Here is a 27912-nt window from a genome sequence, read left to right as displayed (position 1 = left end):
GAACTAAAAATCAACAAGAAAAAGCTTACAACCCAATAGAAAATAGGGGATCAAACGGAGCCAGCTCTTTAAATTTCCCTTCCCCAGAAAAGGATGTCCAAGTAGTCTATAAACATATAAAATATGCTCAGTTCATTAGTAATCAACAGAGTGTGAATTAAAATTATGAGATGCCACTAAAATTTAAGAAACATGCACATGAGCGCACACACACACATACACACACACACACACACACACACACACACACACAAATACCTGATATTGTCAAGGATGTAGGCAATGGGAATTCTACTAAGGTATTGATAAGAATATAAATTGTTTAAAGTACTCTGAAATACAGTTTGATATTATCTACCAAAATTGAAGATATTCTTGCCCTATGACCAAGCAATTCTACGCTCACTTCTGTACCTAAAAGAAGTGTAGGCACATATAGAGCAAGCAACATATACAAAAATATGCTTAGCATCATTATTTGTAATATCTCAAACTGAAAATAATCTCAAACTCATTGAAAAGTAAAATGGATAAATTATGATAAATCAAACAATGAAATATTATGAAAAATAAACATGGATGAATTAGAATTACATGTATGTCTCCCATAAACATAATGCTGAGAAGAGAAACGTAAAACACTTCTTCTACATTACTCCAAGTAATGTAAAAGATCAGGTACACATAAATTATACTGTTTAAGGACACGTTCTAAGGAGGTAAAGCTATAAAGAAAAGCAGGAAATAACTACCATAAAATTCAGATTCTCTTTGGAAGAGAGTTGTAGTGATTATGACAGAGTCTGAATGAGGTTCTTAGGTTGATGGCTTTATTTATTCCTTGATCTTGAGGATCACTGAACAGAAGTTCATTATATGAGAAAGGATTGAGTTGTAAATGCCTGCTTTGTACAGTTTCCTCAATATATATTATAGTTCACAATAAAATGTGATTAAAATGTAAAGTAGTTGGTTAAAACATAATCCTCTAATATTTGGAATTGCTCTAATTATAGGGGAACACTTTTGCCTGAAATAAGGAAGTTAGAAATGTATCTGCCAATGACAAGAGGTAGGCCTCAGTGACTGGTATCTGCAAATTGTGCTCATTGCTGGAAGATTTTGCTCATAATATTGTTTACATTTCACACTACTTAGTTTTGGGCTACCAGAAATGGATGTCTTGGTGACAATAGGAAAGGAGGGTTTAATAAAATTGTGGACAGATTTCTCCCATTGCTCTTCAAGGACAGAAAAACTCAGGAACCCTAGAATATATATTTTAGTGTAAAAGACTGCACAACAGCCTGAGTATGATTTATTTTTTGATGAATTAGTCAGTCTTTTCAAATAGCAAGAATATACCCCTCACACAACCTCTGAGAAAAATAGTAATGCAGATTTAAACACATATGAATCTGAAAGGATTAAATTTCCTTTCAGATCAATCTTGTTTGAGGTCTGCTAATTAGATAAAGATCTAAGAGCTAAAGTTACAACAGTGAAGTTGTTTCCTAAATGAAGGATGAAAACATTTTACAATCATTTGAATATTCATTGTGTATCTCCTGCTAGATATTTTCTAAGAGCACTCACTTAAATAATCTCATTCAGTATTTGTGATCAACAAATGGAATTGGAATTAATTTCCAAACTTTACAGGTGAGGATATTGAAACTCGTGAAGAGGAACATTATCAAATCCCAAGCCTAGCTTTCTAGCCTACTTCAAATTAACCTGGCCCCAAGAGGAGATGGTAAGTAGAAATTACCTGAATTACCTAAGCAGGCTCATGTTAGAATCATTAATTTAATACATAATATTTATTCTTTGTTCCCCAAGAAAATAAATCATCATGTAAGTTGAATAAATCCACACTTGCCGCTTCAGTTAGAAAGAAGTCTAAATAAGTAGCACTGCACAAAAAGGATAAGAAAGCAAGCTGAAACGTAAGAAGCAAAGAAAGACGCCTGCTATCATATAGGACTGATTAAAAATCATATAGCAGAGGAATGTGGAAGAGCCTAAAAATAAGACTAACTCTTAGCATTGCCTGTTAATGCTCATAAGGGACATTGATTTGAATGCTAATTCCAATTGTTGGTTTTGCTAATGTCTGAATAGTGCTTTCAGAAATCAATTCTTTTGTTATATAAAGTAGCAGCTTATAAATTGGGGGTGGGGAATTCACATTTGAAACAAAAGAATTGATTTCTAATTCTAGGTGGTGGAAAAAATAGATAGCACCAAGAAATTCAAGACAAAAAAGAAAAAGGAAAAATAAAAAAGCCATGAAAGACAAATGCAAAAGAAACGGGAAAACAGGGGTGGTATTTCATTAGAATACATAAGGGATACAAAGTTTGTGTTTTCTTTCCTATTCCTTTTTTTGTAGTTATCCAAACTGATTGAATCTAGAAAGAGGGATACCAGGAACACCTGGTATATAATTTTCCTTACAAGTACCCAGGCAGTGCTACCCAATTGAACTTTATGGGATGATGGAATAGTTATAAATCTGTTCTCTCCAATATAGTAACCACTGACCGCATGTGGCTATGAAGCACCTGAAATGTGGCTATTATGACTGAGGAAGTAAATTTCAGTTTTGATTTAATTTTAAACAATTTTCACTTAAATTTAAATAGCACATGCAACCAGCAATTACATTTTTGAGGCAGCACAGACCAATGCTATTTTTCAAACTTGATAGAAAGATGTCTTCCTTCCACAGTGAATAACTTCAAGGACAGTTTTGGAGCATTGAGCTAAAAAGGTGATTCCTTTCTACCAATCAGAACAGCTAAATTATCCCTGGTGGGGGTCACAGTCAAATTTCCCACATATTCATCTATCCTCTAAATTGACAGTAAACTATTTAGAATTATAGTGCAGACACTTCTAAGGCTAGGATAGGCATTTGTTACCTATTTCGTATATTTCAGTGTCTGCTATGAAACTATGATAAAAAGTGGGGACTAAATAAATATTTTCTGACAGCATTCTGAAGACCTCAGAAAACTCCATTAAGGTCTATAGTGGAAAACTGAAAACAAAACTAAACTAAAATATAGAAATTGCTTTTTCCATTTATTCAATTTCAGTCGCTTTTCACCACCTCCACTGCTACAACTTTGGAACCATCCTCTCTTGCCTGCATTATTGCAGTACAATCTCCTAACTGGTCTTCTGTTTTTATCCTTTCCCCGCTTCAGTCTCTTCTCGACACTGTGGCCAGTGATGTTTTATGCCTTTTTATTTTCCACAGTCTCTTCTTTTTTTTAAAAAATAAATTTATCTATTTATTTACTTATTTTTGGCTGAATTGGGTCTTTGTTGCTACGCGGGCTTCCTCTAGTTGCAGCGAGCGAGGGCTACTCTGTTGAGGTGTGCCGGCTTCTCATTGCGGTGGCTTCTCTTGTTGCAGAGTACTGGCTCTAGGTGCGCAGGCTTCAGTAGTTGTGGCACACGGGCTCAGTAGTTGTGGCTTGCGGGCTTTAGAGTGCAGGCTCAGTAGCTGTGGTGCATGGGCTTAGCTGCTCCGCAGCATGTGCAGTCTTCCGGACCAGGGCTACAACCTGCATCCCCTGCATTGGCAGGTGCATTCTTAACCACTGCACCACCAGGGAAGCCCACCAGTGATTTTTTAAAATAGAAGTTAGACCATGTCACTCCTCTAGTCAAAACCCTCTAGTAACTCCATTTTATTCAGAGTCAAAAGTCAAAGTTTACAATGGCCTAGGATGCCCTACATGGTCTGCATCCCCCATTTCTCTGATCTTGTCTTCATTTTTCTCCCCCGTTCACTCTGCCCCAGCCACATCGGCTTCTTTGCTGTCACAAACACATAAGGCACCCTCTTCTCTTAGGGCCTTTGTACTAGCTGTTTCCTTTGTCTAGAACATTCTTCCACCAGAGTATTATTTATCTTTCCCGTGGCTGTCTTCTTCCTCTCGAGCTTTTGCTCAATTCTCACTTCCCCAAGGATGCTACTTTGACCACTCTATTTAATTCTGCACCTTGTTCTCAGCACCTCCAGCCCTCCTGATTTCCCTAACCTTCTTCTGCTTCCGTTTCCTTTTTCTACAGTACTCATCAGCTTTAACATACTAGAGCATTTATTCATTTATTATGTTTATTTTTCACCATCTTCCTTACTCCAGGAGAATGCAAACTCTAGGAAGGTAGCACATTTTGCCTGTTTTGTTCACTGATGAATCCCAAACACCTTGAAAACTGCCTAACACACAATAAGCACTTTACAAAAGTATACTAAATATATTACCAAACATTTATTAATCAAGATCATATGTCTATGATTTATATATATGAATGTATATGTATGGAATAATTTTAATGAATTAAACTTTTATGAGTAAATATATCTGATTGCTAGTGTAACATGGAATTTGCCATGTCAGAATTTTCTAAATGAAATCATAAAGTTTCTTTAGTAAATGCTAATTTGTTTCAAAGTGTTTTAATGGTGATATAAAATCCTAGATGTGTTCAAGTGGGCTGAGATAATGATATTAAAGAAAATTCTAATTTCCTTGATGCCCAACCCCTTCTATCTTTAAAACTTATGGTGCTTCATTAAAATGCATGTTGTATTTAATTTTCCAGGAAATTTCAGAGCATAAAAGAAGTACATACATTCAAAGCAATTTCCATTTAAACTAGGTGAAACTTTTAAAATGTAAGTCCATGTCTTTTTTTTTTTTTTTTTTTTGTGTGTGTGATATGCGGGCCTCTCACTGTTGTAGCCTCTCCCGTTGCGGAGCACAGGCTCCGGACGCGCAGGCTCAGCGGCCGTGGCTCACGGGCCCAGCCGCTCTGCGGCATGTGGGATCTTCCCGGACCGGGGCACGAACCCGTGTCCCCTGCATCGGCAGGCGGACTCTCAACCACTGCGCCACCAGTGAAGCCCTCCATGTCTTTTTAAATAGAGCCTGTGTCTTTTCTAGAATGTGGGGCTGCTCTTGGCATGCTTGCACAAGTCAGTGTGTTCAGAATAGTCAGAATACCTGTATCCTTTGTTTGGTTCTCCTATTTCCTAAACCCTTTATCACATTCTGTACCCTCTCCAAGTTACTGATATTGATTTCAAAGCCCCAAAGCAGACATAGTATTCTCATAACACTTGACCACTGCTGACAGCTATGGGAGGAAAGTTTGCTGTTTTTAGAGCCACTGCTTCAGTGTACACATCCCATTTTCATCCCTCCTTTCTTAAAAGAATTATATTACTGACAAATTTAACTTTGAACCCATAAATAATCCTTGGAATATTTTTCTGGCAACTACTTCAAAGCTGGTTATTTCTGATTGTGTAGTCATGGAAATCACATTTTATCCTTAAAATTATTCTATACTTATCAACGTTAAAATTAGCATTTTTCCTCTCTTTCTACTTGTGAAGGTCAATTTTCCCTCTCATCTTGTTGTCAAAGCTTGTGTTTCCAGTAAAGTTTACAGTCTAATATGAACCATCTCTCTTTCCACATGAGTATAAACCCTTTGAGGACAAGGTTATGTCCCATTCATTTTTGCATTCCCTACAGAATCTAGCACGTAACAGGTACTCCATTCCAACTAGCACCAACATAGCCTGGTCCCTCATTCTCTCTCACCTGGACTGTAACTTTCTAACTAGTCTCCCCACCTCTGGTTTCTTCATAACTGACCTGGGCTACAGACATAGTAAATTACTTGTAAGTAGCCTGGATATAACCTATTCTATCTGCCAATACACATGCTACTCCCTCTCACCAAAGTGTCTTTCACCCAAATCTGCCTGGCTCAATCCTGCACATCCTTCCAGCTTCAATTATTATATAACTTCCTCTGCAAAGGCACCTTGGATGCCTCAGAGTGGCACTACAACCTTGAGCTTAAGGGCTCAGACTCTGAAATCAGACGGCTGGGGTCGGTTTATCTTGCTCGTACTAGTTGAATAACCTTAGGAAAGTTATTTAACCTTTCTGTACCTCAGTTTCCTTAACTGGAAAGTAAGCAAAATAATGGTATCAATTTCATCAGGTTGTTGTAAGGATTAAATAAGTTAATGTATAAAAAGAGCTTGGAACAGTACCTGTCTCATAATGAGCAGTAAATGAATGTTAGCTTTTATTATTAGTACAGTAGATATATTGACATTGCTAGTTTGTTACCACTCTGGTCCCTTAAGCAGAGTTCAGCATATAATTTTATTATCTTTGTTTAACACTGATTTTTAAGTGGAAATGTAACTAACATATTAGTTTCAAGCGTACAACGTAATGACTTATGTATATATTGTGAAATGATCACCACAATAAGTCAACTTAATATCCATCACCACAAGGTTATAAGTTTATTTATTTTTCTTGTGATAAGAACTTTTAAGATCTACCCTTTGGCAACTTTCAAATATGCAATACTGCGTTGTTAACTATAGTCACCATGCTGTACATTACATATCCAGACGTATTTATTTTATAACTGGAAGTTTGTAGTTTTTGACCACTTTTACCCATTTTGCCAGACTCCCACCCCCATTCTGGCAGCCACCAATCTGTTCTCTCTATCTAGGAGTTCAGGGGTTTCTTGTTTGTTTTTTTAACATTAATTTTAAATTATTTTTACCTCCTGACCAAACCATGAGCTGACTGAGGACAGATATTTTTACTCAGTCATCTGCTGGATCTAGCACAGTGCTTAATATTCAAAAGAGCACAATACATATTTTTGGAATAACTTAACAAGCAATATGAATTATCTTTTTAATGAAACCATCAACATCTAATGATTTGTTCCTAATACCTGACCAAGGAATGTGTGATAATTTTAAAGTATCAAGCTTAAAAAGCTGTGTTGATAGTCATCTTTCATCAGCGTCAGGAGCTATGCCAGTCATTGTACTGAATATAATGTTTTCTTCTAAACCAACCCTATGAAATAGATTCTATTAAGACATGAGAAAGCTGAGACACAGAAGACTCAAGTAATATTTTCCTTAGCATAAAGGAATTCAAGAATATAACACTTTGTTTCCTGCCAATTCAACATTCATTCACTGGCCGTTCTACTTCCATGTTTAACACTCACAGGACAAATAAAATGCTTCAATCATCAATGTTTCATATTGAAAGTGACACTTTTAAAGTATTATTTCAGTACTTCTGGACAATAGTCTACACCTGATGTATGCAAGCAACTTCTACTAATGTCAATAGAAATACAGTGTGTTTGAGATATTTTATTTTCCTAATGAACTGTGTTGCATGAAAACCCTAACGCTGAAATGAATTACTTTAGATAGCTGGGGCCTTATAACTCATCTGTGTTCATGGTCCATTTTCCATGTTTAGAAACAACATGTTCCTCTGACCCTTAAAGATTTTATTTTATAATAATTCATTATTAACCCCATTTTAATTATAACCTAAAATCTACTACTATTATATTTTAAATTAATAACTCACATTTAGCTATTAGTAAATTATCTCAAATTGATCCAAAAATATAAGAATAGAAAAACAGTGTGTTTATTCATTCATTCATTCATTCATGTGACTCTGGAAAATAAGACATGTATCCTGCTGAACCTGAACAAGGAAGCATGTAGCCCCAGGAGGTGCTGGCAGCTTTACTGGTCCAAAGATTAAGGACGAGGAACTGACCAAAACAGAGAAACCAGCTATACTGGGTGGGCTGAATGCACTAAAACCACTTCTGTAAAAATAAACAGACGCTCTTCATTTTTTGAGCAGCCAAAAATGACAAATGTACATTCTACAAGGTCCCTTTCACAATGTTTGAAACTGAAGGCAATCAGAATATTCGGCCTCCAAATATGCCACTTTGGCGTAAGGCTTATTTTGAGCTGAAGGCAATTGAGAGTCAACAAACAGAAGAAGAGTTCTCTCCTCTTTCCTTATCTTCCTAAAAGCTGGGTATGAATTTCCCTTTGAGGATAGTGTTTCCTCCTCCAGCCCCAGTACCAGGGAGACAAGAGGAACTCTTATCATCAAAGACTGGGGTTGACACCAAGATGAGTTTGCATAAACAGACCGTACAAAAACAGCCTTTATCTTCTGTTATTCCCCCCATATATTTCTTAATTACTTTCCCATAATTTATCACTCCTCGAAGCCTAACCCTCTTCCCTTTGTTAAAAGGTATATAAGCCCCCAAGTCCAACTGCTTCTTTGAGTTTCACTTCTTTTGTCTAAACTCCTGTGCATGTAAATATTAATAAAAATTGTGTGCCTTTTCTCCTGTTAATCTGTCTTTTATTAGTTTAATTCGAAGGGCCACAGGTTCAGAACCTGAAAGAGTAGAGGAAAAGTTTTTCCTCCCTAACAAGACAAAGTTAGAGTCTTACCTAAAGCTGTGGCTGTGGTTTTTTTGGTCGCTGTTGTTTTTTGTACAGTGTGATTACATGGTTTATTAGATTAACCTTTTGATTTAAGCCAGTTTGTTTCAAATTAATCTGTTGCTTTTGCCCTAAAGAGTTCTTATTAGTACGTAGGGCTTCTAAATTTTCTCCATTGTGGGGTCCCTATTCCAGGAATATAAAGAGCTCTACAGCTTAACTTTGAGGAGTGAAACCCTACTTCTGATATTCTAGTAAGGTTATTATTACCCAGCTATATATTGTTACCCAAATTATCTGCTTGACTGGACCTCTCCATGTCACTATCTGGGTTTTCCATTAGCATGTTCTTTCCATCTCTGAGCATACCACCCAGCACCAACACAAAACTACAGGTGGCACCATTCACAATAAGCATCCAGTTCAAGCCATGAAGTACATAGCATATGGGACTGGTTGAACATGGCAATCCTGACCCCACCCCTTATTATTTGACCATTACTTGGGTTATTTTTACCCTGGCTTTTTTTCAGAAATTATTTCATGTAGCTTAAAAAATCTGTACAATTCAAAATTTTTTAAAATTTAACTTTTATTTACAAGTGTACCCAAATTTTAAAGAAGAAATGATTAGCTCAAAAAATAGAGGCATCCTATTGTTCTCAGCTTTCTAGTAGCCAATCTGCAGGGGGGAAGTGGCCATCTACCCAGGTAACATTGTCCACGCATTAAAAACAAAACAATTGCTTATGTGAAACAAAACTATTCGTGGAACTCAAACTACACATGATATCCCCAATGTTGGTTCAGATTCTGGGAGAAGCAGACACTAAGACAGGATTAAATAAGGCAGAGATTTATTGGGAGAAATGGCTATGGAAAGCGGGGAGGGTACTGAAAGAAGTTTATCAGACCACTATGCAATTTGGACCCCTGTGGAAGACAGATGGAAGGAAGGGTGGGTAGGAAAAGTCTTAGACTGCAGTACAGTTTTAAGAAAGTTTCAATATGGTTGATGGGGAGTCCTTGAGCCAAAGTTGCTCCCTAGAGAAGTCCTATACCTTGCAGGAATACCCCTACTCCAGTATCCCTGCTGCACACCATCATTGGCTAGAAGCAACCTGTGGGAAGTGCTGTGATGGATTCAGAGCTCAACAGCTGAGGCTATTGATCAATTATGCCCCACAGTAGGAGATTTGTGAGCAACATTTTCATGGCTGCCACACCCCCATCCTCATTTCTATGAGTTTGAAAAGGTGATGACTACTAAATGTAAATGATTTACTTGAACCAAGTCTGAAACTTTATGTACCTTGGAAACTGATACTTCCCAATTATTTTAACCTTTATGACCATCTGGATTTGCCCTTACTCAAATTATACTGGCAATGAGTTTTATAAGTCCTGAAATATGAGAATCCATGCCCCATGGAACTGACATTCTAGTGAAGGTTATAGACATGTCAGTAATGAAATATAATACAAGGTGAAAGGAAATGCTTGTTTAATAAAGGTATAAACAATGTATTGTGGAGTGGCAGGGAGGAATGGGAGGTTTCACAAAGCTGGTTATTTCATAAGGGACTTCACAGATGAATAGTGTTCCAAAGCAGATTAACTGAAAGTAACTCAACTAATATGCATTTATTGTTTGAAGTAATGAGAACTAATGAGTTAATGTAGATCTGTAGTTCTCAAGCTTTAGTGCACATCAGAATCATCTGGAGGGCTGGTTAAAACACAGATTACTGAATCCACCCCCACCCACAGAGCTTCTGAATCAGTAGGTCTGGGAATAGAGCCTGAGAATTTGTATTTCAAACAAGTTCTCAGGTGCTGCTGACGTTGTTGCTCTGGGCAGCACACTTGGAGAACCAAGCAAGTAATACAAGAATAGTGGTGTTTTAGAATATGAGTTAATGAGTATGAGAAGTACTCATATGCGTAATGAGTAGGCACTCTCATACTTCTCTCCCTTTAATTAACCTGGAACATGTTATCCATCACTGGATTATTATCAAGAGCACAGGAGCTTTGGAACTGAGCAAGCCTGGGTTCAAGATAGGAATTCTTGGGCTTCGATTTTTTTTGTTTGATTATTTTTTGTTCTTTTGGATTCATTACCTCCCACACCCCCAGCCACTACAATCACCCATCAGTTTCTGTCCCTAGAGTTTTACCTTTCCCTGAATGTTATACAAATGGATCAATATAGTATGTAGATTTCGGGGTCTGGTTTCTTTCACTTGCCAACATGCATTTGACATTTATCTGTGTTCTTACAAATATCAGTATTTCATTCATTTGTATTGCTGAGTAGTATCCCATTGTATGTACACACCACACTGTCTATCCATTCATCAGTTGAAGGACATTTTCATCATTTCCAAATTTTGGCATTATGAGTAAAGCTTCTGGAAATATAATAATTTCTCTTAGGTAAATATCTAAGAGTGAAGTTTCTACGTCATGTGGCAAGTGTGTTTAACTTTATAAGAAATTGCCAAACTGTTTTCCAACGTGGCTGTACCATTTTGCATTTCCACAGTGATACATGAGAATTCCAGTTTCTCCACATCTTTGCCAGCATCTAATATTGTCAGTTTATTATTATTTTTAAATTTAAGCCACTCAAATAAGTATATGGTGGTATTCCATTGTCGCTTTAACCTTCCCTAATGATTAATGATGTTAGTATCTATTCATGTGCACATTCGCAATCCATATACTTTCTTTGGTAAAATTTTGCTTTGGTGTTTCTAGTATAGATAACTTATAACACTCTACTCTCAAGTGATATATCACTTCACCTGCAGTAGAAGAACCTTTAAATAGTACAATTTATTTACTTTCTCCTGGCCCCTATGTTATTGCCATACAGTTTATTTTTACATCTGTTGTAAATACCACAATACATTGTTATTATTTTTTATTTAAGCATTCAATTATCTTTTAGTGTAATTTAGAACATAAGAAAACACCATTTTGTATTTACTCACATATTCCCAAATTCTGGTGTTATTTGGTCTTTTGTATAGATGCAGATTTTTATGTGGCATCATTTCCTTTTACCCAAAGATCTTCCTTTAAAATTGTATGTCTGGCCAGCCCCTACCCCAGCAGACTGGATGCAGTCAGCCCGCCCCTACTTCACTGCGACCAAAATGCTGTGTTCAAAAATGTTGTTATGTCAGAGGAAATACAACAGGACTTGGTGGACTGTGCTACTCAGGCATTGGAGAAATATAGAGACGGATATAGCAGCTTATATTAAGAAGGAGTTTGAAAAGAAGCACAGTAGCACCTGGCACTGAATCGTGGGGAAGAACTTCAGTAATTACATGACAGATTAAACCAAATACCTCATCTACTTCTACCTGGGCCAAGTGGTCATTCTTCTGTTCAAATCTGGTTAAAAGCACAGACTGTCCCACACACCCAGTGATACATCCAAATACAAGGACTACAGCCTAAATTCCAAACACCAGACTTAAATCTTCAGCCTTGCCTAAGGCAACACCTCAATCTTTGAACACTTTTTGTGTTGTTTTATACAAGGCATTCTCTGTACTAATTTGTGGTGGTTCTAAAACAATTAATAAAACAACTTACATTTGTATATATGTTCTCTTCCTTACCTCTCCGCCGCATACTTTCCCTCCTCGTAGTCTATTCCTTTCAAAAAAAAAAAAGATAACATCTGTTAGAGAAATGTGTGTTTTACATAAATAAATAAATACAAATAAAATTGCATGTTGGCTAGTGATGATTTTGCTTTTTGTATGTTTGAATAAATATTTCACTTTTATTATTGAAATGTAGTTTTACTGGCTATGTCATTCAAGGTTGATGTTATTTTCTTTCAGTACTTTAAAGATACTGTTCCACTGTCTCCTGATTTATACCGTTTCCAAAACAATAGTCTGCTATAATTCTTATATTTGTTTCTTTCTGTGTTCCCCCCTCTTTGCCACTGGTTTTAAGCAATTTGATTATGATGAGTCTTGGTGAAGTTTTCTTCATTTTTTTTCCCGTGGGGTTTGATCCTTTTAAACTTGCTTTTAAGCTTTGCTAAGCAGGACCAGAGAAGCCTTGGTCTAGGTCTCATCTTGCCCCTTAAGTGAGCCAATATCCTTCTGAATAGTCTACCTGATACCTCGCATATTATAATTTTTCTACTCAGGCTGGTGAGAACACCAATAATTTCTGCTCCACTTAAGCCTGGAGATTTTTCTGCCTGCTTCTTTCAGGTTATTTGTCCCTTGGCTTCAGGTAGTTTCCTCACGTGAATGTTCTGATACTCAGATGAAGACTCAGTGGAGGGGGGGTTGGTCCTTCTGCAGATCTTCAGAGCTTTCTCTCACTGCAACTCTCTTCTCCTTTACTCTGCCCTGTGATCTCCTTACCCTGATGTTCCCAAATTCCCAAGTCCTTCTCTTCAACTCAGGTATACTGCTGGGCTCACCCTGACTTTCACCACCCTGGTGTTCTGGTCTGAAAACTCTCTCTAGGTATTAACACTGAGGGATCATAGGACTCACTTCATTTGTTTCCTTTCTTTCAGAGATCATTGCTCTACACATGTGTGATGAGAAACATATTTCCCACTTCAAACAATGGGAAATCAGCTCCATCTTAGCATTTCTGCTTAGAACTTTTCATTTCAGGAATGTATTACTGATATTAAGTGGGAGATATCTGTATTATGTACTAGAAGAAAGGGCTGTAAGGATCCAGAGCCTTATTAAGGCAAGACATCTAGGCATTACTAACAATTGTGCTGCTAGCTCTCATCACGAATTTTGTGGGAAATTGTACTCTTTCCCCTTTTTTTCAAAACAATTATTTTAAATGTATTTTTAACTTTGTTGTTGTGTGTTTGTTTTTAAAAGGGCTATTCTTATTTTTGTTTTCTCTTTTGCTTTGAGGAAAAGGTCAAGGTAATCTGAGCTGGTGCTGGAGAGACGAGAAACCAAGAGAAACTGGAAAGAATCCAAGTAACTTTTGGTAAATGTTAGCAGTTTTGTAAAAATACATATAATATTAGTGCTTACATATACATATAATATAGTTACAATTTTAAAGCTATTAAAATTATTAATAAATTGAAAAGAGTATGACATGATGTTCTATGTTATTTTTCTGGAAGCAATAAGATGACAGTAACTAAAATACTTCTCATGACTCTATTACTTTCCATGAGGTTATTCCTTACTTTCTCTATTAAACTGTGAGTGCACATTGAGTTACTGGTGTTTAACTTTTGTGTCTCATGCAACACCTAATATATGAAGCACTCAATATTTTTTTATTTGGCTGAACGACTGATTTGACTATGAATAAACTGATTAGGAAATCTCTAGCTCCTCAATGACCAACTGACCGATTTAGTGTTCCAAAAATTCTTCTATCTCTAAAAGGATTATATTCTCCTGAGTTTTTAATTCCATAAAAACATTTCAACTCCCATTCTTAGGTCTTTGTACTTAATAACGTTGTCTCTGTCCGGAGCACTCATACAACCCCTGTCCATCTGCTAAGATACCTCACTACTTTTCTACCTGACACCGGATCAGTGTCTCCTCCTCTGAGAAACCTTCACTATATCTAAAATATCACTCATCACATGCTGACCCAAGAATCTGCTTTTCTTTGAGAGCTATCTGGGAATATGATATGTTCTTACATATATGTGCCTGTATAGTATATACCTTATATCTGTGAGATGCACACATACACACACACATTTAATTTGTCATTTGTTTCTCCCACTAGAATGTAAGCTCCTTGACAGTAGCAACAGTTTTTGATGACCACTTTATCCCCAGGGTGCAGAAGAGTGAGACACAGAGGAGACATTCAGTTAATATTTGTCAAATGAATGAACAGATGAGGTAAGAAGTGGATGATACACTTCGTTACCAGAAGCTTCTTCATCAATTCTTTTAGTAATACAGGACACATCTGCGTTCAGTGATAAGGCAGGCTAACTCCTCTGAAAAACTGCCTGTTACAAATCACCTAGATATGCTGGATAAACATGACCAACCGGTACTTAATTACATAGCTGAGCTTTCAGGAAGCTACGGGAAATCATCAGGAGCCATACGGAAATGAAGAGGAAGCTATGAATCAAATGATATAATGAAGCTGAAACTACGCTCTTTGTACTTGGGAAATTCTGTGCCTTTCTCAGTATCCGAGACACTTGTACCTCCATAGCTGGCCGAAGGAGAGGGAGACAAGTCCTTTGCTCCTAGCAAGAAGTGGAACAGGGAACAGGCAAAGGTGGAACAAGAAAAACCCCAGATCAAGCCAAGATCTTCACCTTCAGTGAAAGGATGAATTAGACAAAAAAAAAAAAAAAAAAACCTCCTGTCAAGGGCCAATGACAAGTAAAATTACCTATCTAGGCTTGGGTTCTGGGAAGGAAATTTTAAAATGGTTTCACTGAGATTTCACAACTTCATTCCTGCCCTCGCTTATGATATGAGTTCCTATTTTTGCTACCCACATAGTCTGTAAAACTTCATGCCATAAAATTAAAGACATTCTGAGTTGGTAGTAATTTGGGCCACCTCACACAGGTAAAATGCATCGACTTTCTGGAAGAAGTTAACCTCAAAAAAGGACTCATCAGCTGTCCTTATATAAAATTCCCTGAATTGAAGAAGCTCTGAATAAGCAAAAGTGAGGAGGGAAGAAAAGGACAGATTTTGATGACCAAGAAATTGAGATATTAAAATTATCAGATAAAGATGATAAAATAAGTATGTGTAAAATGTTTAAAGAAATAAAAATGACTGAGAACTTTCTGAAGATGATTATCACATTTTGGAAAAACAACATAAAAATATGCAAAATAATATTCTACATTGTTTAGGGATATATAAATGTGGGAATAAGAAAATGAAAAACATTATTATAAGCACTAAATTTAGGATAATGATACCTCTGCAAAGCAACAGAGTCAGGAAGAAGACAGAGTAATGTAATCTCAGATAATATCTTGACATGGCATAATCTGTATTTTAGAAGAACCGATTTCAAAGGCCAGTAGTAGTATTTCCCAGTTAATCAGGTATAATTTTAAAACTTATCTGTGATACACTTTTAGAATTGCATTCAGTTATTAGGATATTTAGATCAAGGACAAAAATACACAAACTTTTCTAAAAGAGGAGTTTAGAATTGCACACTGATTGTAGTTATCTTATAATTTTTACAAACGCCTTCTCAGTTGATTGGACACAGTACTGTTGTTATGGGTCTCGGGTATTCAAGACAGTTACCATATCCTTTCCCACAGGCTCATCCTCACACACACCTGCATTTTAGGATCATTAATGATATACAGGTAGAAAAATGTGGACAAAGAACAACTGAGTGGTATAATAATGATCCTAGGTAAGATTTATGTTAACCTAGAATTGGTCAGGATCTGCAAATTAAAATGTTTCTATTAGAGCTACTTTAATATTTCATGCATATTTGACTTGAAGATAGAATAAAAATAAGATTACTGGGTGGCAGATGGGTTAGTATATCAGCTCATATGGGAACCAAGGCTCTCAAACACGGCTATACATTAACATCATTTGGCAAAATTTAAAACGTACTGATACCCGGACCTCAGCCCCAGAGAATCTGACTGGATTGGTTTAGGGCAGAGTCTAGGCAATGATATTTGTTAAAACTTTCCCATATGACTCTAACGTGCAACCAGGAATTGAGGCCCACTTTCTTTGAGCAAAATGGCATGGACATGGCAAATGTGTCTCCATGAAACCCTGAGAATGAAATTGCAGTTTCAGGATCGATTTAGCACTCTGAGTGGTCACTGTCAACTGCTCTGATTAGTCTGGAAATGGTTTGAAACCTATTTGTTACCCCTACCTGAGAACTGCAGGAATGCTTTTAGATTGAGGTAAGAAAATGAGGAATATTGGAAGATTCTTATCCCTATATATTCAGGTGTCTAGAATAACCATAAGTATTTTCATGATACAAATAACGTGAATATTAGGACTAAAAGTAGACATTTTAATGTCAGATAGTTATTTTAATTTCAGAAATCCTAGAAGTATGGTGTTCTAAGAACCTAATTTTGACAGTAGTGTTGGATACTTTTTAAAAAATTAAAATGTCTATTAGCTCCTATTTTTTCTTTTCTCCTATTTCCAAGCCCCTTCATAATCCTTACCAAATGCTTTGCTCTTTAATGTCTAATATTTTTTAAAAGTTAGATGAAGTTTATAAAATGCCCTGTTCTAATACTAGTTTCTGAGAGCGAATTCCCAAATTAAATTCCTGTCCATAACAAAAACTTCATGTATTGAGTGATTATGATGTGACAGACATAACCACTGAATATGTATTATCCCATTTAATCTTTATGATATTATAATTATTTGCCTTTACAAATAAGAAAAAATAGACTAAATAACTTACATGAGATCACACAGCACGACTCTGAATCTCCTGAGTCTAACCATTTTGATATATGAACACTTTTAAGTTGGTTTTGCAATCTAGCTATGTAATGTAAGCATAGATTCATTGATTCACTAATTACCTAATTACTACAATTCATTTTATTAATTCTCTCAATAATATTTACTGAGTGCCTACTATATGCTAGGCACTTATTGAGCTCTGGATATACGGTTGTGAACAAAAGAGATGAAGTCCCTGCCCTCATGGACCTGTAGAAACTGAAGTTTCAAGGCAAAGAAACTTGATCAGATGTGTCCAGTCATGTGCAAATGAATCAAAAAGAGAAACAGGTATTAGCTTCTAAGATCCACCAATTAGTTGCTAGGCCATTTTGTCAATTTCAACAACCTGAGAGCATTGCATTATTCCACCACTCAGTCATGCATCAGCAGGGATGAGGATAGAATATGTAGTTATATGGAATAAGGAGGACCTGGCATACTATAATTATTTCAGAGTAAAGTGATTCAAAAAATAGAACCATTGAAACCTTGGGTGAAAGAAACAAAATCAAGGACAAAAATCTCATCCGATTTAAAGGTTAAAAGAAAACACAGGGACAAAAGATTTTCAAATTGTTTACAACTTTTTTTAGAACTTTAGTTTTGTTCATCTAAATTGATCAAAGTTACTCTGAAGTGACAATGATATAAATTGTATACATATCTCTAATGTCAGAAAACAGAGACACAACTAAGCTGGCATGCAGACTGAGCATATGTTTAACTTAGGATGCAAAAGTTTTCTAGATGACCATAATCTGAAGAATTCTAAACAGACAGGCTTTAATTTTAGATTATTTGGGGGAGAAGCTAATCATTTAGAAATAATTTTGTTGCAAATATGCATTTCTCTAGTTTTAAGAATAACAAAAAACACATTCACATAATAGTTGCCAGGATAACTGAATCCTTTGTCTACTTCAATATGGCAATTCCTATTGGCTCAATTTGTTGTAAAATATTTTGTATGTCATGGAAGCAAATCCAGGAAGAAGGCAAGAAATAATAACACAAAATGTATCACCTTGATTCATATATTTATAAACACTCCTCCTAGGGGAAATACATTGCTGTAATAAAATACTTTGAAAGACATTACATCTGCAATAGGAATAATTCATGAATACAGTTACACACTTAGGTGGGAAAGACTGTGACATATACTGTAATCTTATATTTTTCTCATCAAATGAAGATCTAAATATTTATGAATGAGGAGTTTTTCAGCATCTACTAGTAAATGTGCACCCTAATACATTTTATTCCTCAAAATTTGAAGAAAAATATTTTAAAAATCTTAGGTAACATTTCTGCAGAGTGAGATCAATTCATTGATACATTAGTCTACGAAGCAAAGTAATCATGCATTATTCAAAGAATTTAGCCACATTCTAAGAGACATATCTCCTCTGTGTTTACATATAAATAACATGATTTACTTTTTAGAGTAGTCTGGAAATAAAATTTAAAAGGGTCAATCTTCATTTTAGTAGCTAGAAAACAGTTATTTCCAGATATTCATTTGTTCCTAGAAGAATGTATTGATTATATATTTCAATCCAAACACAGAGTGACAATGTGATGAGCACAAAAATGCTGAGGCATTGTCCCCATCTCTAAAATAATTTTAATGAATAAAATAGATATAGATAAAAAATACAACTGTACAAAATGCTACAGGAAGAAATTATCTAAATTGTATTACATATTATATAATTATATTGTACATATAATTATATATAAATATATAATTATATTATACAAAAGAAGTTTAACTAGAATTAACAAACACAAATAATCTTTTTTTTTTTTTTTTTTTTTTTGCGGTATGCGGGCCTCTCACTGTTGTGGCCTCTCCCGTTGCGGAGCACAGGCTCCGGACGCACAGGCTCAGCGGCCATGGCTCACGGGCTTAGTTGCTCCGCGGCATGTGGGATCTTCCCGGACCAGGGCACGAACCCGTGTCTCCTGCATCGGCAGGCGGATTCTCAACCACTGCGCCACCAGGGAAGCCCAAACACAAATAATCTTAACATCTTATAAAAACAATCCTAATAAAATATTTCTTAGTGAAAAAAAGCAATTTTTAACATTTAAACATCTAATTAATATTCTAGTTAAGCTATTTGATAGCTATGTTTTTAAGTTAATGCTCATAATACAAATATATACGGTGCTCACATTTGTCAGATTCTTCAGGAATAACAATTCCCTAACCTTCACCCTAGACAAAACTAGCCTTTATACACTCATATCCACCATTGATTTTTTGCTTACAAGTAGAAACACTTTTATCTGAAGCAGCCAGAAATGAGTCACTGGTCAGTTAATCAAAAAAGTACAATACGGGCTTCCCTGGTGGCGCAGGGGTTGAGGGTCCGCCTGCCAATGCAGGGGACACGGGTTCGTGCCCCGGTCCGGGAGGATCCCACGTGCCGCGGAGCGGCTGGGCCCGTGAGCCGTGGCCGCTGAGCCTGCGCGTCTGGAGCCTGTGCTCCGCAACGGGAGAGGCCACAGCAGTGAGAGGCCCGCGTACCACAAAAAAAAAAAAAAAAAAAAAAAGTACAATACGGAAGAAATAACAACAATAACAACCAACACACTAACTAAATAAAACTATATATGTATATTTATAGGTATATGTGTATCTATATATGTATATATACTTTAAAATGTTCATTTAATGTAAATATCAATATATTTTAATTTACAACTCTTCACTTTAACTTTAAAGTGGTAAATTTTATCACTTTTTTTAATGTAGTGCCAAGACTGATTTTGCGAATGTAAGTTCCACAGTCATATGCATCATTACATATTCTAGTTTTAGCTAATTTTTAAATTAATAAGGTCGAAACCCAAAGACACTTAAGATGCACTTTGTATAAAAAATATTTCTAGAATATGATTTTTCCAATCTTTTACAAGTATCTCTTCCACATATTTTAGTAGCTCACATTTATCAAGTGTTAGCAAAAGAATTTGACAGTTTTTATAGACAAAAATCTATTTCAGCACTTGAAATTTTTGTTTTGTTCATATTGAATTAAATTAGACAATTAAAACAAGTAAAAATGACACAACTAACTTGAGGGGATAAAGTATGACTGACTCTTTGATAAGCAAACAACTCAGTTGATGGGGGCAACATTTGAGGGTGTAGTAGACAGTAGACTTGTAGCCATGAGCATTCAGGGTGTTGAGAGTATCTGCCAGTATGTTTTATGGAGGTATTGAGGACAATTGCTCAATCCATTGAATCAATACATAAAACTACTTAAGAGATTATTGTAAAGTATACCAGGCATTCAGGTAAGCATTTTAAAAGCATTAGTGTATTTAATTCTCATGACAACATGAGAACTCTGTAGGACAGGCATTATGTTCTCATTTTTACAAATGAAGAAACTGAGTCTCTCAGTGAGGTGAAATACTTTACCTAAAGCTTTCCAGTTAATAAATACCAAAACTAAAACTGAAACCTTGTTCTAGACAGTACTGTCTCAAATATAGCTTTGACTGTTCTGTATAATGATTAATAGTTATCTACTAGTATCTGGCTGGATTAGAAATTCTTTAAGGGCAAGACCCAGTCTTTTTCATTACAGTATCCTCTGTGTCCATATATGTATGTATGCTTTAAATAGATAGACCCACACAATAGATGCATGGGTTCTTTGGGAAAACATTAACTTATTCAGATAGTAACTTGTTAAATTGATCCTTGGTCTAACTGGGGATAGTTTGGAGCAGAATAATTAGTTTTTGTTTCTTGCTTTTTAAAAAACTCCTCTTAACAAATTTTAAGTGTACAATATTGTTGACTATACGTGCTAAGCGAGATAAGCCAAACACAGAAAGACAAGTGACTCCAGGATTCCACTTATATGAAGCATCAAAACCATAAATTTAGATGGTTTTAATAAATTTATTTAATAAATGTATAACTTTTAAATTCATAAAATCAAAGACTGGAATGGTGGTTACCTGGGACTAGGGGGAGGGGAAGATGAGGAGCTATTAATTAACAGGCATAAAATTTCAGGTCTGTCTCTTGCTTTTTAAATACGGTACATTAGATGGAGAATGTTATCTATTAACATTCTCTAGTTAACTAAGATTTTGCCATTTAAAATTATTATTTACAAGCTTTATTCACTTGTTATTTTATAACATTTATTAAAAACCCAAGATCAATGGCTTCTTGCATGTAAAATGATCTTTCAGAAGATAAATTTGGTTTATATAATAATGAAATAGTATATAATCTCATCATCTAAAATAATGCTATTTCTGATATAACTTGATTTATTTTGATTTTTTTAATGGAAGCTCAGGTTCTGATATAAGGATGGTGATTAGCAGTTATGAAAGTTATGTAGTCAATGTAAACTGTACAAAAGCAATATTTTTTTTAAAGATCATTCTATTACAAGGAATCTACTAATGTCGAGTAGCAAAAATGGAGATACCACTAATTAATATTTAGTTCTGTTGGGGATGACCCTAAGCAAATTGAACATGCAAAACTCAGGGATTTTTCTGTTTGTTTACTTTTAATAAACAGTAGCCAACAAAATATTTTATATGAATAAGGGCTAGCTACTTCCCTTAAATGGTGTAACCAGGTTATTATGAAATCAAGTTGCAGAACAAGCTCTAGAAACATTTATTAGCAAAGAGGCAAAAATGGTTCATATTACAGCTTATTCTGATGAAGCCTGACGAAGCCTCAGCTGTCTGTCATTCTAGGAGTTTGACCCACCCCCCCTTACAAGAAATATTGGCTCAACACTGGACAATATCCCAGAAGTAGGACACAGTTAACTCTTAATGTCATCACTAAGCAACCAAAATCCTTCTAAACCAAAGGCAGAATACATGATAGTTTACAGACCTAGTCTTTGGCAACATTCCTAACAGTAGAAGCTGCAAACCTTGCTGGATTTTTATGTCCTGTTTATTCAAGGGTGGGGAGCATCTTTATACTATTTTAGCCAATTCATATAAAATGAAAGCTTTAAGTTTCACTAATTATCATCCATTTAAAACAGATGCCATGCCAATTAATAAGCTAGCCACTAACCAATGAAAACCCATTTCTGACATGAAATATGGTGATTAGCAAAATATCTGGATATGATCAAAGACAAAGATAGCTAATCTGTAATCACTGCCTCTGGAGTGGGGAGGATATTCTCTTTGAAAAAGTGATATCTGACTGTCCCTGAAGTGGAGATTCCTGGTTAGGATGCATAAACTGTCTATGCGAAATTAGCAAATTACAATTCTCATTATTTTTTTTTTTTTACTATTCTTATGAAGTCAGTTCCTAAGAAATGGAAAATAAGAAGGAATAAAGGCAGAAAAAGTAAGCTTTTTTTTTTGCGGTACATGGGCCTCTCACTGTTGCGGCCTCTCCCGTTGCGGAGCACAGGCTCCGACGCGCAGGCTCAGCAGCCATGGCTCACGGGCCTAGCTGCTCCGTGGCATATGGGATCTTTCCAGACCGGGGCACGAACCCGCATCCCCTGCATCGGCAGGCGGACTCTAAACCACTGCGCCACCAGGGAAGCCCAGTAAGCTCTTTTATAGTAACTCTTTTTCGCTTTTTATATAGCTATATTTTCTTTTAAATAAATTTATTTATTTTTGGCATTGCTGCACTCAGGCTTTCTCTAGTTGTGGCCAGCGGGGGTACGCCTTGTTGCAGTGCACAGGCTTTCTCATTGCTGTGGCTTCTCTTGTTGCGGAGCACGGGCTCTAGGCGTGTGGGCTTCAGTATTTGCAGCACACAGACTCAGTAGCTGCGGCGCGTGGACTCTAGGGCACCCGGGCTCAGTAGTTTTGGCTTGCGGGCTCGAGTGCAGGCTCAGTAGCTGTGGCGCACGGGCTTAGTTGCTCCGCGGCATGTGAGATCTTCCCAGACCAGGGCTCGAACCTGTGTCCCCTGCATTGGCAGGTGGATTTTCAACCACAGCACCACCAGGGAAGCTCTATAGTTATATTTTTAATGTAGACCTAATGCATTAATTCACAATATTGTTGACTTAACAGTAATATTCCTCTGTCTGGGACCAGCTGCATGATATTTGATGGGATACACTGAATGGAGTGGTGAGGGAGGAGGAGGTAGCTGCTATTTAGAGAATCTAATCATTGAAGTCATATTCTGGAGGTTAATGGGCAATACATGTCTCTGTCACAGCCCTGACAATTTGGCTTATTCAAACCACTACTCTTTTAATATTTGTTCAATTTTTATTTGGAGGACAAGTTTATTGTTGTGTTCAAGGGTCAGAAGAAGGGCAAATCTGCTTGCCAAAAAAAAACCAACCAACAAACCCCTGCCTGTAAATTACCCTGCTGCACTCACTAACTGCAGTCAGATCATTGTTTACTAAGAGACTAGAACCAATGAACAATATAGCGATCCTCTGTTATTACTTTTAAAAGTCCCTTACAGGATGTTGAGAAAAAGGAACCCTTGTATACTATCAGTGGAAATGTAAACTGATACAGCAATTATGGTAAACTGTATGAAGGTTCCTCAAAAAATTAAAAATAGAACTACCATATGATCAAGCAATCCCACTTCCGAGTATACATTCAAGGGAAAGAAAATCACTATCTGCAGTGATAGGTGCACTTTCATGTTCACAGCAGCATTAGTCACAATAGCCAAGATACGGAAACAAACTAAGAGTCTGTCAAGAGATGAATGGGTAAAGAAAATGTGGCATATATATACAATGGAATATTATGAAGCCTTTAAATAGAAGGAAATCCTGCCATTTGTGACGATATGGATGAACCAGGGAACGTTATGCTAAATGAAATAAGTCAAACACAGAAAGAGAAATACTGTATGACATAATCTCACTTATATGTGGAATCTAAAAAAAAATGTTGAACTTGTAACAGAGTAGAATAGTGATTACCAGAGGCTGAGGAGCTGGGGAAAAGGGGAGATATAAATCAAAGGGCACAAACTCTCAGTTGTAAGATGAATAAGTTCTAGAGACCTAATATATAGTATGTATAGTACGGTGACTGCAGTTAATAATAATATATTGTATACTTGAAATTTGCTAAGCGAGTAGGATGTTAAGTGTTCTCAGTACAGGAAAAAATGATAACTATACGAAGTGATGGATATGTTACTTAGCTTCATTGTGGTAATAGTCATTTCACAATGTATATCAAAACATTACATTGTACCCCTTAAATATATACAATTTTTATTTATCAATCATTCCTCAATAAAGCTGGAAAAAATAAGGATATTAAATGATGGAAGATGAAAGAAAAGCCTGCTGTCTGCTTATAGCTATCTCACCCAAGTGATGCTAAAATAAAATATGCCCTATAATTGTACTCAGTATACTTCCAAAGAGGAGTTCTGGAAAATACATTTTCTTCAATTTTTTACATTTTCATTGACATTTTAGATTCTCTTTGTAATAGATTTTCCTGCTGAGCACCTTTATGTCTAGACTAACTCAATTCAGCTCCAAATATATATATGTATAACATTCATATATTTTGCATGTATAGGATTTTTTACTCAGTCATGGGGCATACAATAATAAAATACAGATACACACACACACACATATTTTTTCTTCCAGAAAGTAAAATAATACACCTCAGATTTTAGCAATTATTGAATATTCGTGGGAGTCTTATGGGGGTTTATTCTTTAATTTGAAACATGACTTTTAAAATGATTTGGCCTTTCTACTGAGAATGCAGGGATGCTATGTTATGGTGCTGAAATTATTAATGTGCATAAATATTCCTTTTCTCCCTTTCTTTGAGGCACATGAGAGCATTCTATTTCCTTCTTCACCCTTTGAAAGTAGGTGTGGCCATGTGACTATTTCAGTCAATGAGTCATAGGCAGAATGACACATGTCACTTCAGGGCTTGAGCATTTAAGTGCTGGTGTAAGACCCTCCAGGACTGCTCCTCCTCTGACATGACAAGCAGGGGAGCACGTGTGAATTGCGAGACCCCATCAGCCTAGGTCTCTAACTACCTACAATTAACATAGCTCCTCTACCAACCTGAGTGGTACATTAGCATGTACAAGAAATAAACCTTTGTTGTTTCAAACTGAGGTTGAAAAAACAAATGAACACAAAAAGCAGCATAAGCAATAACAACAAGAAAACCAGAACATAACCGAGTTGAACTATCCGGTACGTGCCCTTTAATAAAAAACAGAAAACTCCTTTTTCTAGGTAGAGAGGAATCACCTAACTATATAATATTATTTTAAAGACTATTTTCTGTAGCTGAAATAATTTCTCAATTAAATCAAAAGTGGCTAAATGTTAGCAGAATGCTGGTTATTTCATAAACTAGTTCTCTGTATACTTTCAGCAAGCTGTGGCAATTTAAAGATCGTATCTTCATAGAAATGAGACACTGCTAGAATATCAAAAGAAAATGACCACATATGTTTGAGCCAATCATAGGGCACAATAATAGAAATATTACATATCATCTTACAGTTCTTTTAGCTGTGCCACAATGATTGAGAACTAAACTAAAATTATTAACTGCATTACAAAATCCCTAATCAAGAGGTAATATGAGCCACCAAAATGTATATTAAAACTTACTTAGTTCACTTATTATATACTTTGATTTTTCTTGGTAAAAGTTATTCTTATTTGTCTGTGTTAAAAGGAATTATACAGACATGTGAAGGTTTATTCTTTTTCCTTAATTCTTATTATTAAGATAACATTAATGTGATTTTTAAAACCAAACATTAATTACTGCTGAATATGATAAATTATTTTTTCTCTCTCCTACAACCTCCTTTCTGTCTATTCTATTTCTACACTTCAGAAGCTCTAGGATTCATCTACTCAGAACACTCTACCAACTCCTGCACCCCTGCTTTTTAACCAGGGAAAACTAATAAAGACCTAAGGAAAAATAGAGAGTGAGTGACTAATACAAATTCTACTCTGTATACTGCTCACTTATAATGCTATCATTATAATCTAAGAAGTTAAAATAATATGACACTTTAACCTCTAAGTTAATCAATTTAACAGAATACTGGGAGTTCTATTTTCAAGAGATTGATTGAAATCAAACCTCTGGGCTCGTATAAGAATAATTAAGAAATGGTTTTAGGTTCCAGAGCGATAGTTATCTATATACAAGTTATCAGCAGCCGATTGGCTCCAATTATTCCTTCAGACATCTAAGAGAGACAAACCATAGACATAAAAAGCTCTTGCTCATTTGCATATTCATAATACCTCAGTGAATCACCAGGACTGGCACTGATGCTGCCTGAATATTAATGCACAGCCAACAGCTGAGTTGAAGGGCAAAGCAATATATAGAAACAAACAGCAATTTCCCTCTGGAATTCACAATTTAATTTAATGGTGGACAGTTTTTAAAAACCAGTTTATTATATTATTATTATTTCATTCCTTACCTACAAGATTATTCTCCATGTCTTAGAATATCTAGTCAGATGAGTGCAGAATTACAGTACTTTTTTTTTTTTTTTGTATTTTAAACCAGATTTGATCATGCAGTCTTCCTTTACACCATAAACCACAAACTACTCAAGCTTACATGCTAAATATCTATGCAGTATGCACCCCAAAAAGGAGGCATCCAAGTCATACACTGCATCCAGCTGAAGGACATTCTATTTTTATATGCTTTTAAAAGCTTCAAATTTGTGAGCAGTTAAAAGTTCGGAGAGTTAAGTGCCTTTGCCTTCAATTCTTCTCCTTGCTCTGCCCTTTAATTTCTTGTATAAACCTCTGTCTCCTGACCCCACCCTTTGTCACAGCTCAAACGGATGTTTCTGCCTTGGCTTCTGCAGAGTCACAGCTTGAGGCTTCCGGAAGAAATGATGCAATTCTTTCCATGAGGTACAGCAGAATATTTGTGGAAGAGTATGTAGGAGGGAGATATGTATTTGAGGTTTGCGTGTGATGTATTTGTAGCATCGGCATCACATTTATACATCTTTGATCACAAGATTGTTTATTATAGGATTCTATTTTGCTTGGAGAAGTGGCAGATTAGACAAAACTCTCCCAAGCATTTGCATTTCCTTTTCCTGAAGAAGGTGCTGTCTGCCAACAGTGGTTTCAGAAATAAACAGGAGTAGATAAAATAGTATCTCTTTAAAGACCTCAGGTTTAGACAACAGAGTTCTGTACCTTACTGATTATCATACTGCTTTACTTGATTTATTTTTATTGGGCTTCTATTTCAAATGATAGTAAATAATAACCACAGCAATAGCTAATCTATATTGATCACATACTGTATCAGTCAATTTTTGCTTCATTAATAAACTGCCTCTAAAATCAGTGGCTTAAAGCAATAAATTGTTACTGCGGATGTGCCTATGGGTTGCCTGGGGTTTGGCTCATCTGGGGGTAGCCTCAGTTTGACATTTCTGTTCAAATCTCTGTTCTGTGGCAGCCAGGGTGGCCCTACTTCGCACTGCAGATCTATGAGTTGTTTGGGGTGACTGTTCCATTTTTCAATCCTCCTTAGACCTATAGGCCAACCAGATAATATTCTACTACAAATGGTGTTAGCAGAGGCACAAGGGTGCAGACAGAATATATGAGGCTTCAAGGCTTAGGATAAGATCCAGAACACTCACTACCTCTTTATTCTATTAGTCAAAGCCAAGCATCAGGAAAATATACATGATCTCTTTAGTGGAAAAGACTGAAAAGTCACATGACAAAAGGAGGGGTGAAAATTTTAAACCAATAATGCAATCTATTACACACACTATGGCCCAGGCTCCTTTGTTAGCATGCTATAGATATCATTTCATTGATTCTCCAGGGTAGTCCCGTGTATCATTGCCATCATTATTTTTCAAACAAGAAATTGAGATTCAGAGAGGTTAAGTAACTTGTTTAGGACCATACTGACAGCAAGTGCTAAAGCAATGATTAACATCTAAGCAATTCTTAAACACTATGCAGTTTTTCTCAAATGTTCCATCCTACCTGGTTTCAAAAAATATTTCTATATTTAATA

General features: G+C 36.0%; 1 pseudogene; it reads left to right on the top strand.

The window, feature by feature from the left end:
• Positions 1-7795: 7795 nt before the first annotated feature.
• Positions 7796-11775, top strand: LOC131748200 (dynein light chain 1, cytoplasmic-like; annotated as a pseudogene).
• The last annotated feature ends 16137 nt before the right edge of the window (positions 11776-27912 follow it).

This window comes from Kogia breviceps, chromosome X, assembly GCF_026419965.1.
Source record: "Kogia breviceps isolate mKogBre1 chromosome X, mKogBre1 haplotype 1, whole genome shotgun sequence".
Classification (NCBI taxonomy): Eukaryota; Metazoa; Chordata; class Mammalia; order Artiodactyla; family Physeteridae; genus Kogia; species Kogia breviceps.
Note: the sequence above shows the minus strand (reverse complement) of the source record. Positions and strands in the feature narration are given on the sequence as shown.